Source organism: Chiloscyllium plagiosum, chromosome 18 (assembly GCF_004010195.1).
Source record: "Chiloscyllium plagiosum isolate BGI_BamShark_2017 chromosome 18, ASM401019v2, whole genome shotgun sequence".
Lineage (NCBI taxonomy): Eukaryota > Metazoa > Chordata > Chondrichthyes > Orectolobiformes > Hemiscylliidae > Chiloscyllium > Chiloscyllium plagiosum.
Genome location: NC_057727.1, coordinates 7,924,097 through 7,936,813, shown reverse-complemented (window position 1 = coordinate 7,936,813; position 12,717 = coordinate 7,924,097). Strand labels below are relative to the sequence as shown.

General features: G+C 41.3%; 1 protein-coding gene and 1 long non-coding RNA gene across 2 annotated transcripts in view; one reads left to right on the top strand and one right to left on the bottom strand.

Moving 5' to 3' along the window:
- The window catches only part of LOC122559188, a 50,207-nt gene extending 45,164 nt beyond the window's left edge, over positions 1–5,043 (bottom strand). The window contains exon 1 of the long non-coding RNA XR_006314357.1: positions 5,014–5,043. This is a non-coding gene — a long non-coding RNA (uncharacterized LOC122559188). The remainder of the gene's footprint in view (positions 1–5,013) is intronic.
- Positions 5,044–5,293: 250 nt separating this feature from the next.
- Positions 5,294–12,717, top strand: part of LOC122558827 (inositol hexakisphosphate kinase 2-like) — a 33,861-nt gene continuing 26,437 nt past the window's right edge. Inside the window, exon 1 of the mRNA XM_043707637.1 lies at positions 5,294–5,402. The gene's annotated coding sequence lies outside the window, so the exon portion shown is untranslated. The remainder of the gene's footprint in view (positions 5,403–12,717) is intronic.

Here is a 12,717-nt window from a genome sequence, read left to right as displayed (position 1 = left end):
TCACCTTGACCTCTTTCCACCTATCGCATTTCCGACGCCCCTCTCCCAAGTCCCTCCTCCCTACCTTTTATCTTAGCCTGCTAGACAAACTTTCCTCATTCCTGAAGAAGGGCTTATGCGCGAAACGTCGATTCTCCTGTTCCCTGGATGCTGCCTGACCTGCTGCGCTTTTCCAGCAACACATTTTCAACTCTGATCTCCAGCATCTGCAGACCTCACTTTCTCCCCTCAAAGATCAGCAAAGCAACCAATGTGTGGAGCCACTAGAGATGGGGGAGATACTAAATGAGTGTTTACTGTGTAGAAGGACATGGAAGATATAGAATGTGGGGAAATAGATGGTGACATCTTGAAAAAGTCCATATTACAGAGGTGATGCTGGATGTCTTGAAACACACAAAAGTGGATAAATCCCTCAGAACCTGATCAGGTGTACCCGAGAACTTTGTGGGAAGATAGGGAAGTGATTGCTGGACCCCTTGCTGAGATACTTGTATCATCGATAGTCACATGTGAGGTGCTGAAAGACAGGAGGTTAGCTAATGAGGTACCAATATTTCAGAAAGTTGGTAAGGAAAAGCCAGGGAATTATAGACCAGTGAGCCTGACATTGTTGGTGGGCAAGTTGTTGGAGGGAATCCTGAGGGACAGATTTACATGTACAGTAACGCCTCGACATACGAACGACCCTGTTCACGAACAAATCGGTTTACGAACACAATTGTACGTAAAATTTTGCTTCAACGTACGTACGAAATTCAAGGTACGAATGCAAAATGCCCATGTGCGACCATGTGGTTTCATTGTTCTGCTTTGCTACGCGCGCTTTGAACGCAAAAGCTCTCGGGCCCCGGGTGATCTCATTTAGTTTGTCTTTGGCACGCGCGCTGTGAACATCGTTCATTGCTCACGTCCAAACATTCTCACGCTATCCGAACAATGGGAAAAATTGATTCAGTTCGCGAACTGGGTCCTGGAACGGATTAAGTTCGTAAGTCGAGGCGCTACTGTATTTGGAAAAGCAAGGACTGATTAGGGATAGACAGCATGGTTTTGTGCATGAGAAATCATATCACATGAACGTTGATTGGGTTTTTTGAAGAAGTAACAAAGCGGATCGATGAGGGCAGAGTGGTAGACATGATCTATATGGACTTCAATAAGGCATTCAACACAGTTCCCCATGGGAGACTGGCTTGTTAAATCTCATGGAATACAGGAAGAACTAGCCATTTGGATACAGAACTGGCTCGAATGTAGAAGACAGAGGGTGGTGGTGGAGGATTGCTTTTCAGTCTGGAGGCCTGTGATCAGTGATGTGCCATGAGGATTGGTGCCTAAACATGTGCTATAAATGCGGTGTCCTACAATCGTGTATTTCACAACCATCTGATGAAGGAGCAGAGCTCTGAAAGCTAGTGCTTCTAATTAAACCTGTTGGACTATAACCTGGTATTTTAACTTTTCTTTACTCCTTCAAGGTGCAACCCAAATCCAACCATTTTGCCTATGTTTTGCATCTGTTTGTGTGTTTTGGTGTCAGGTTTCGTTGAAAAACTCTCCTGTGAAGCATCTTGGGAGGCTTTGCTGTGCAATAGGTGCCAAATAGCTGCAGGTTGTAACAGGAAACAATTACACATTGTTTTGGCGTTCCATTTAATTTTAGGTTGCAGCTTGGTATGAGGGGTTTTTGGAAGCTGCAACATCTAGCTCAGCAAAACCAGAGTGAGCACAAAGCACAGCAACTGGAAAGGAGAACGATTGTCAGTTGATATCTTATCACATCATGTGATATTGCCACAACTTCCTTCTTCAAGATAGTACTAGTTTATTTAATGCTAGAAAACTGTTGTTAGGAGTGAGATTAACTATCAAGAATTGAGACAAATTGTAAACCTGTTCAAACACTTAGAACTGTGATTATATCTACAAATGATGTTTAAGTAGGTTTTATAACGTCAATGAGCAATATTGACATCTCTGGTGCTATTTCTATAGAAAAACGAGGACAGACTGAATTTACACAGAATTTTACAGCATCCAAAAAGGCAATCTGGCCTAATGCTGCTGTTTATGTTCCATGGGTCCCCGAATTAATTTCTCATTAATTCACAATTAGATTTGTTAGTGATTATCTTATACTGTTGTCTGGTTTGAACTCCAAACAAGTTCAAACATCTGTCCATCTATTTTGTAAAACTTAATATAGCTTGGTTAACCTTTGTCACTATATTTATTGATTTGTATCTCTGTACCCCATTGTTACTTTTAAGTTCGAATTTTTGAAGGAGTAAGTGGACTCCTTAATCTGTTTAGCAAAATGTAAAAACTTGTACTTAGTCTAACATACCTATACTGAACCGGCACAGCAGAGACAATACAAATAGTGTTGTAAAGAATTTAAAATTGAGGCACTCAAAGACCCAGAAAAGATAGCCACATACAACCAGCTCCTCTCCACAAACTTAGCGACCTTTAGCAACATAGACAAAGTCTTTTCCCTGGGGTTGGGGAGCCGAGAACTAGAGGGCATAGGTTTAGGGTGAGAGGGGAAAGATATGAGAGACCTCAGGGGCAACTTTTTCACGCAGAGGGTGGTACATGTATGGAATGAGCTGCCAGAGGATGTGAAGGAGGCTGGTACAATTGCAACATTTAAAAAGCATTTGGAAAGGTATATGAATATGAAGGGTTTAGAGGGATATGGGCCAGGCGCTGGCAGGTGGGACTAGATTGGGTTGGGATATCTGGTTGGCATGGACAGGTTGGACTGAAGGGTCTGTTTCCATGCTGTACATCTCTATGACTCTATGACACCAAGTCACAGGATTTCAATAGCCTCTGGTCCACCCTTAAGGCCTCCATCAATGTCTGCAAAAACCTGGTCGGTCACTTAACCATCTCTGTACCCCATTGTTACTTTTAAGTTCGAATTTTTGAAGGAGTAAGTGGACTCCTTAATCTGTTTAGCAAAATGTAAAAACTTGTACTTAGTCTAACATACCTATACTGAACCGGCACAGCAGAGACAATACAAATAGTGTTGTAAAGAATTTAAAATTGAGGCACTCAAAGACCCAGAAAAGATAGCCACATACAACCAGCTCCTCTCCACAAACTTAGCGACCTTTAGCAACATAGACAAAGTCTTTTCCCTGGGGTTGGGGAGCCGAGAACTAGAGGGCATAGGTTTAGGGTGAGGGGAAAGATATGAGAGAGACCTCAGGGGCAACTTTTTCAAGCAGAGGGTGGTACATGTATGGAATGAGCTGCCAGAGGATGTGAAGGAGGCTGGTACAATTGCAACATTTAAAAAGCATTTGGAAAGGTATATGAATATGACGAGTTTAGAAGGATATGGGCTGGGCGCTGGCAGGTGGGACTAGATTGGGTTGGGATATCTGGTTGGCATGGACAGGTTGGACTGAAGGGTCTGTTTCCACGCTGTACATCTCTATGACTCTATAACACCAAGTCACAGGATTTCAATATGTCTGCGTGGGTTTCGTCCGGGTGCTCCGGTTTCCTTCCACAGTCCAAAGATGTGCAGGGTCAGGTGAATTGGCCATACTAAATTGCCTGTAGTGCTAGGTAGGGGTAAATGTAGGGGTATGGATGGGTTTCGCTTCGGCAGGTCGGTGTGGACTTGTTGGGCCGAAGGGCCTGTTTCCACACTGTAATGTAATCTAATCTAATCTAATATCCTCTGGTCCACCCTTAAGGCCTCTATCATCAATGTCTGCAAAAACCTGGTCGGTCACTTAACCAGGAAACACAGAGACTGGTTTGATGAGAATGATCAGGAGATCCAAGAACTGATAAGCTGGAAGTGCATGGCATTTGTGAGTGTAAATCAGCAACTGCACTTGGATGAGAAAAGCCAGGCCTACAGGCAACTGAAGGCCTAAGTCCAACAATTAACCCAAGGATATAAAGAAAAGGTGGCAGTTGGAGAAAGCACTGGAGACTCAACAAATGGCCGACAACCACGATGTGCAGGATTTCTTCAGTGCTATCTCGCAAAAACAGTGTAAGGACCACGCTTGCCAAACCTACACCTGACCCTTCTGTTCCCACGATCACCTACTGCCCAAAGTGTGGCAGAATCTACAGAAGCTGCATTGGGCTGTACAGCCACCTACAGACTCACCCAGAGAGTGGAAGAGTCAACCTCTTCTGCTAGGGACCACCAATGGTGACTCAATTGTGATTGCTATGCATTAGGGTTTTAAAAATGTATTCCTTGCACAATAATAATCTAAATAGGAATCCATTTCGCTATATGATTGCTTTAACCACTCTTTCCATGTCTACACTTTGAAATTTTAAATGGTTACTAAATAATTCTCCTTCTATAAAATCACCCCCTAATTATAGTACAACGTCCATTCATTATAAATGAGAAATTGTTCTTTTGAGCACTGTCGAAGTACAAGTTGATGCTGAGGAGAGAGGTTTAAATTATGCATAAATTCAGCAAAATTAAACTGCAGATGTTGGAAATCCAAAGATATCGGTGTTTCTTATGCTAACATCATTATAATTGAGGCATTATGTCTTTTAATCTTATATAAATGCACGTCACTCTCGAGAAGAGTTGGGGAAAGGGCTTTAAATTATACCAAATACAACAAATAAACAAAAGCAAAATACTGCAGATGTTGAAAATCAGAGCATGTTGGTGTTTGTTCTGTTAATATCAAACAACATCTAAATGCAAGCTGTTTACATTATGCAGTAAAACAATATGTAAGCAAGCATAAAAGCAAAATGCTGCAGATATTGGTGTTAATATCACTATAAATTAAAAATGATGTGAAATGTTCTGAAGGGTCACTGGGCTTCAAACAATGACATTTTTTTGCCGCAAATGTTGCTCAATTTTTCCAGCAATATCTGAATTTACTGGTTTCAGACCTCCAGCTCCCAGAGCTTTTTATTTTAAGTTAAAAAGCATGCCCTTTAAAAGTGGAAATTGGAAAATTAGGAACCGACGTACAATTCTAAACTGACCTTCTGCTCTCTTCAATATGTGTGTTTGGGGGGGGGGGGGGGGGGTAATAAGGAAGTTTAAAAAAAGCTGATCATTTAAATAAACCGTTAACAGCAATGACGTCCTCGCTTTCCCGGATCAGCCAATAGTCACCGAGGTTGTTTCATCATCTACCAATCGGAGTGCAGTTGCTGGGGCGGGGTGCGGTAAATGGGTGAAAAGGCCACGCCCTCTCGGTCCTGTAAGCCAATGGGAAACGAGGGGGCGGAGATGATTCCGCCCCTCCCCTCCCCCATCTCCAGCTCAGGACTGTTGTTCGCGGGAAGAAGGCCGCCATTTTCTAACGTCAGAGAACAAAGAAAGAGCTGTCGAGACAGAGGAAAGAGAGAAAATAAAAAGCTTAGTCCGGGTAAGCAAATCATCTTTATTAAAACACCACATTGAACATGTTTATAAACACAAACCTTATCCCCGAATAACTAAATTCTACATTAAAAATTAATTCCTTATTTCCTGCAGCATCTTTGAGGTGAGGTTGTTTAGTAAATTGGGAGAAAAGGTTAAGAACACCTCTATCTCCGCTTGAATGTTGTTTCCCTTTATTCAATTCCTCAGTTAAAGTGATGAGGCTGGTTCATATTTGTTTGTTGAATTAACAATGAATTCGAGTCTCATTTCCTACTTGTGCGACCGTGCCACTATCTTAAATGGTCAGAGATTTCCTCGTGGATTGTTTTAATAAAAACACTGATCCTTTCATTTTTGTAGCTTTTTAAAAAAAATACGAGTACCTAATTGGATGATCCAGTAAATTAGACTTGAGTAGACCCTTTCACCAGTTTGTATTTACTGGAAATATTTGATCTCCAATGAGTGTGTGGTGTTGCCTATTAGGAAGGCCAAGCTTTTGATAATTTCCTTTGAAAGCTGTCTTTAAGGGTAATTGAGAAACTAATGTATTGTTAAATATGTTTTAGTATAGAACCAGGTTCTACAATTTACTCATCAGAATAAGAAAACAAGTTCTTGATACAAATCTTTATTGCAATGAAATTTGCTTAAGTCTACACCAATTAATGCTGAGTTCATTTAGGATCTATTTTACTAATTTTCCCATTATGTTAAGGTGTGATAGTCCTAGCTGACCCAGCCAGTTTGGACAGCATAACTTCTTTGTAACAATTTAAATTTTAGTGTTTTGTTGCTTTGGCTAATGAATAATGCAACTCTCTTACAGAACTTATTGGTTTGTGACAGAAACTTTGTTACAGTAACAGGCCTCTATTATTTGCTTTGCTGAGCAAGTTTCTTTATTTATCGCCTACTGTGTATTTGCTTGAGAACCAGTGTGGGTCCACAGTCAGCAATCCAATTATTTTATGCTGGTTCTTTTAAAGATTTCCTAAATGCCCATTTTCAGTGGTTATTGAAGCGTACTAGACCTGAATTCTGCACTGTGTAGTTTTGATTTGACCAATCTTGACCTTTTGACATCTTCCTGATGAGTAAATATTTGTGTAATCCTTGTTGGAGTTTGTACACAATGGTCTTATGAAGAGCCCAAGTAATTAAATGACATGTAAAAATGGTGATCATGGCCTGACCTTGTAGATTGTAAGAACATAATCAGATATCATGTTGTAAGTTTTCTGCTGGGTGGAAGTCACTACCTTGGGTCGCATGGTGGCTCAGTATTTTGCACTGCTGCCTTACAGCACCAGGGTCCCAGGTTCAATTCCAGCCTTGGTGACTGTCTGTGTGGAGTTTGCACATTCTCCCCGTGTCTATGTGGGTTTCCTTCGGGTGCCCTCATAATTCATCAGATTTGAGAGAGTCTATTTAGAGTCATAGAGATGTACAGCACAGAACAAACCTTTTGGTCCAACTGGTCCATGCCGACCAGGTCCTATTTGCCTGTACTTGGTCCAAATCCCTCTCAACCCTTCTAATTCATATACCCATCCAGATACTTTTTAAATACTGTATTGTACCAGCCTCCACCACTTCATCTGGCAGCTCATTCCATACATGCACCATCCCGTGTGAAAAAGCTACCACTGTGGTCTCTTAAATGTTTCCCCTCTCACCCTAAATTTATGTCCTCTAGTTCTGGACTACCCCATCCCAGGGAAATACTTTCTGGTAACATGGGCCCAATTTATCTATGCCTCTAAACTGTTGAGTAATTGAGTTTATTAAAGATTTCACTTGAATCTGGAAAAAATATGGGTTATAAGACCTGTGGCACATGTCATGTTAGTGCAGTAAATTGAAGCCCTGTTTAAAGTTCTGCACTGTCTAATATAGAGCATCATTCCTCTATCTGCCAACAGCAATAAAAAGGGACCTGGATTATTAGATGCCTTTTTATATTTAAATTAAATATCTTTAGGACAGTTAGGGATAGTGAGCAGGTAGCAATGCTTAAATTCTGTGAAATAATCAAATAGTTATTGTTTGCCAACGCTTTGCCTAGAGTAATTCATTGGCTGTGCCCACACTTTTAAGACAAAATATGCAAATCTATAAAAGCAAATTCTTTATTAAAAAGCTTGCCAATGTTGGGCAAACGTGAGGACTGTAGATGCTGGAAATCAGTCTAGATTAGAGTGGTGGTGGAAAAGCACAGCAGGTCAGGCAGCCTGCTCCTCGGATGCTGCCTGACCTGCTGTGCTTTTCCAGCACCACTCTAATCTTGCCAATGTTATTGTCATCTTGAAAATGTCTTCCCAGCCTAGTGGCAGTGATGGTAAGATTTGAGTGCATTTATAAAACAAAATGTTTGTTGTGCAACTCTTAAGTACTGAACAGATGTTTTGTTCATCCTGCGATGCCTTGGTTAATTACATTTCCAGGACTGCTATAGTATGGGGGGCAAAGGTATTTTGTTTTTGAGACCTATAGGTCTGATCCTACCCATGCCATGGTGCTAGGGAGGTGTTCTTTCAGTCCCTAATTTGTAAGCTAATTTGAGATAGTCTGATGAATGAAATCTGACATACTAACTGTGGCTGAATATGACAACTATGAAACAGAAAATCTATCTGACGTTTGTTGCAGTAGGTATGATCTATCCAGTGTGGAATTACAATACAGTAACGGTGGAAGATTTAAAGCCACTTATCTTTTGCAGGGGGAGGGTGTTAAGGTAAGCTGAAAGTTGAAGAGGTAATATTGTAAACTCATGTGATGCCATATCATATTTTAGGAACCTGAATTGTTAAATACTCAGTTGATTTAATTCATATTTTTAAACAAAACTTGTGCCAGTTATTTTTAAATGAACTTGCACACATTGAACGTGAAATGCTCTGTACAGAAAGATGTTGGCTCGGAATCTTTTACATCTGAGCTGGTGAAGTTGGATGACTGCTCAATTTAATACCTCATCAAAAATACAACATATCTGACAATACAGTATTCGCGTTCAGTAGCGTCCAGTTAATATGTCTGAAAGACTAAAGCTGTTGTCTTGGTTGCCACTGCAAAAATCCCAATCCTCATCACTGATTCTATCTGTGTACGTCCCTTTTGTTTTAGAGTCGTTAGCTGGCCCAGCTCATCCCTGATTGCCCGTTGAGAATCAACCATTTAGCTCTTTGACAGATGTCCTTTTTTGCAGGGAAACAAGTGAATCCATGAATTTGTGGGTTTTTGCAACAATTAATATTAACAACATGGCTTTCATTAGGCCAGCTCTTCATCCCAGCTTTATCTAAACTCTGCTACTCCTACTCGCAGAGCACTTCAGAGAACATCTCTGGGACACCCGCACCAACCAACCCCACCACTCTGTGGCCGAACACTTTTAACTCCCCCTCCCACTCTGCCAAGGACATATGCAGGTCCTGGGCTGCCTCCGACACCTAGAGAAAGAACGCCTTATCTTCTGCCTGGGGACCCTCTAACCCTATGGCATCAATGTAGATTTCACCAATTTCCCCTCCTCCCACCTTATCCCAGTTCCAGTCTTCCAGCTCAGCACCATTCTCATGACATGTCCCATCTGTTCATCTTCCTTCCCACCTATAGGGTCCACCCTCCCCATCAACCTATCACCTTTATCCTCACCTTCATCCACCTATTGCTCTCCCAGCTACATCCCCTCTTCCATTCATCTCTCCACCCCTGAGGCTCCCAGTCTCATTCCTGATGAAGAGCTTTTGCCCGAAATGTCGATTTTCCTGCTCCGACGCTGCCTGATCTGCTGTGCTTTTCCAACACCACACTCTGCAGTACTCACTTTCGCCTACCCTGTTTACTTATCGAGTACCCTAAGTTTTCTTCAGTTGCTTCTGACCAATAAGTTGTCTTAGGCCATAAGAAATGGGAATAGAAGTAAACCATTAGTCCCCTCAAGCCCCACATAACCCATGATTCACATACTGATCAGGAATCTTTCTATCATACTTTTTTCAGGAGTAGTGTCCCTTAAGTATTCCAAATCAGGAAGACTGCATATAAAGTGTACGAGACCCAGGATCAGTTCCTTAAAAAGTCCTTTACTTAGCCATGTTAGGATCCATGCAGCTCTGTGCGAAGGAGTTCCAAAAACACTCTTCTGAGAGAAGAAATCTCTCCTCGTTTCAATCTTAAATTTGATGCCCCTTTATTCTGAAATTATGCTCTTGGAGCCTGGACACACTCAGGTAATGGAAACCTCCTCTCTGTTTTTTCCCCTATCAAGCCCCTTAAGGATTTTATTGGAGGCAATTCAGGGGTGGGTCACGAGGATTATTCCTAGTATGGAGGGATTGTCTCATACGCAAAGGCTGATGGATTTGGACTCTATTCACAGGAATTTATCTGAATGAGACACAATCTCCTTGAAACATAGGATTCTTAAGGGGCTTGTTTCAACGAGACTGTCTCATTCATCTAAATTCCTCTGAGTAGAGTCCTAATCTGTTAGCCTTTGCATATGAGACCATCCCTTCCTCCTAGGGATAGTCCTAATGAACCATCTCTGAACTGTCTCCAATAAAATGGCATTTTTCCTTTAAATAAGGGGCCCAAAACTGCTTTAAATAGTCGATGTAGTCTCACCAGCACCTTTATATTTGCAGTAAGACTTCCCAACCCTGATACTTAAACATCCTTGAAGTAAGGGCGAATATTCCAACCTGATTATCTGTTGCATCTATGTGCTAGCTTTCTAGGTTTTGTGCACAAGTCTGTGTTGCAGCTTTAAGTTTTTCTCCATTTAATTAATATTCTGCTCTTTCGCTTCCTGGTTCAAAGTGAGCAATTTTGCATTTTCCCACATAATGCCACTTTTACCTAACTTATCAAAATCTCTTTGCAAACTATTTGTTTCCTTCTCACAACCTGCTTTTTCACCTATTTTTGTCATCTGAAAATTTGGCTACAGTGCATTTAGTTCCTTCCTCCCAAGTCATTAATAGGTATTCAAAACTGTTGTGGACCCAGCACTGGGTATTAGTTGACAGTCTGAAAAAGAATCATGTTTCCTGCTAATAAGCCAATTATCTGTCCACACTACCCCCAACTACTTTGAATTTTGAAGTTTTCATTCTCTCGTTTAAATATTTTTGAATGCCTTCTGTATCCTATCTCTTTAATTTTTCTCCTTGAGACCATAGTATACTCCTCCATAGCCCCCACAAAAAGCTTATCTTTTCTGTTACTTAGTTCATTGGCAGCCATATTTTCATCTGTCTAGTCTCTTATCCACTGTTATTCCATAGTACCTGCACCTCCACATCACCAGGTCTTCTCTAAAGTGACATTTTATCAAGCTTTCAACAATCCTTAAAAGTTTCTGTTGGTTCAGAATTCATCTGTATTTGGTTATGCCTCCAGGGTCTTCAGCACTTTTTGCCTAAACAATTCGTTAAATTTTCTAGTCATATATTTTAAACCCCAAACTTCCTTTGTGTCAATGGTAAAATGTTAGGATGGATTTGTTCAAAATGCATGTGGGGGCATAATACTGTAACAGAAACAAGAGGCTTTTTGTGATTAATACTGGGGTCACTATTTACAATATATTTTGCAGATGACAAAGGTTGGGCACGGAAGTGGTTAAGTTTATGCAAACAGTTTGCAGAGTTAAAGACATGTTAAATGAGTGAGTAAAAGCTTGGCAGATTGAATATAATGTCAGAAAATGAGATTATGCACTTTGACAGGAAGAATAGAAAAGCTGAATATTATTAAAATGCAGAAAAATTGTTTTTCCTTGAGTGTCTAGCATTAGAAGGCATAATCTCAATAAGAATAAGAGGATGCACATTCAGACATTGGAAGAATTTTTTTTCTGAGTGTAGTAAATCTGGAATTCTTGATCACAGAGGGCTGTTGGGAGGCTGGGTTATTAAGTATATTCAAGGTTGAGAGAGTTTTAATCAGTATGGGCATTGTGGTTTATGGGAAAAAGGCAGAGTGGAGTTCAGGCTTATTAGATCAGCCATGATCTCATTGAATGGTGGAGCAGACTGTTTGCTGAAAAGCCCAATTCTGCTCTTATAATTTACGTTATGCTGATTTCATCAGTCTGTTATAGAGTCAGAGAGATGTACAGCATGGAAACAGACCCTTTGGTCCAACCCGTCCATGTCAAACCGATATCCCAACTCAATCTAGTCCCACCTGCCAGCACCCAGCCAATATCCCTCCAAACCCTTCCTATTCATGTACCCATCCAAATGCCTTTTAAATGTTGCAATTGTACCAGCCTCCACCACTTCCTCTGGCAGCTCATTCCACACACTTACCATCTTCTGCGTGAAAAAGTTGCCCCTTAGGTCCCTTTTATGTCTTTCCCCTCTCACCCTAAACCTATGCCCTCTAGTTCCGGACTCCCCTCACCCCAGGGAAAAAACTTTGCCTATTTATCCTATCCATGCCCCTCATAATTTTGTAAACCTCTGTAAGGTCGCCCCAGCCTGTTCAACCTCCCCCGATAGCTCAAATCCTCCAACCGTGGCAATATCCTTGTTAAGTTTTTCTGAACCCTTTCAAGTTTCACAACATCTTCCTGATGGGAAGGAGACCAGAATTGCACGCAATATTCCAACAGTGGCCTAACCAATGTCCTGTACAGCTGCAATATGACCTTCCAACTCCTGTACTCAATAATCTGACCAATAAAGGAAGGCCTACCAAACGCCGCCTTCACTATCGTACCTACCTGTGACTCTACTTTCAAGGAGCTATGAACCCGCACTCCAAGGTCTCTTTGTTCAGCAACACTCGAGGACCTTACCATTAAGTGTATAAGTCCTGCTAAGATTTGCTTTCCAAAATGCACTACCTCTCATTTATCTGAATTAAAGTCAACCTGCCATTTCTCGGCCCATTGGCCCATCTCATCAAGATCCTGTTGTAAACTGCGGTAACCTTCTTTGCTGTCCACTACACCTCCAATTTTGGTGTCATCTGCAAACTTATTAACTGTATCTCTTATGCTCGCATCCAAATCACTTATATAAATGACAAAAAGTAGAGGACCCAGCACCGATCCTTGTGCCACTCCATTGTTCACAAGCCTCCAGTCTGAAAAACAACCCTCCACCACCAGAGGTCTTCTACCTCTGAGCCAGTTCTGTATCCAAATGGCTAGTTCTAACCTTGCTAATCAGTCTCCCATGGAGAACCTTGTCGAACACCTTACTGAAGTCCATATAGATCACATCTACTGCTCTGCCCTCATCAATCTTCTTTGTTGCTTCTTCAAAAAACTCAATCAAGTTTGTGAGACA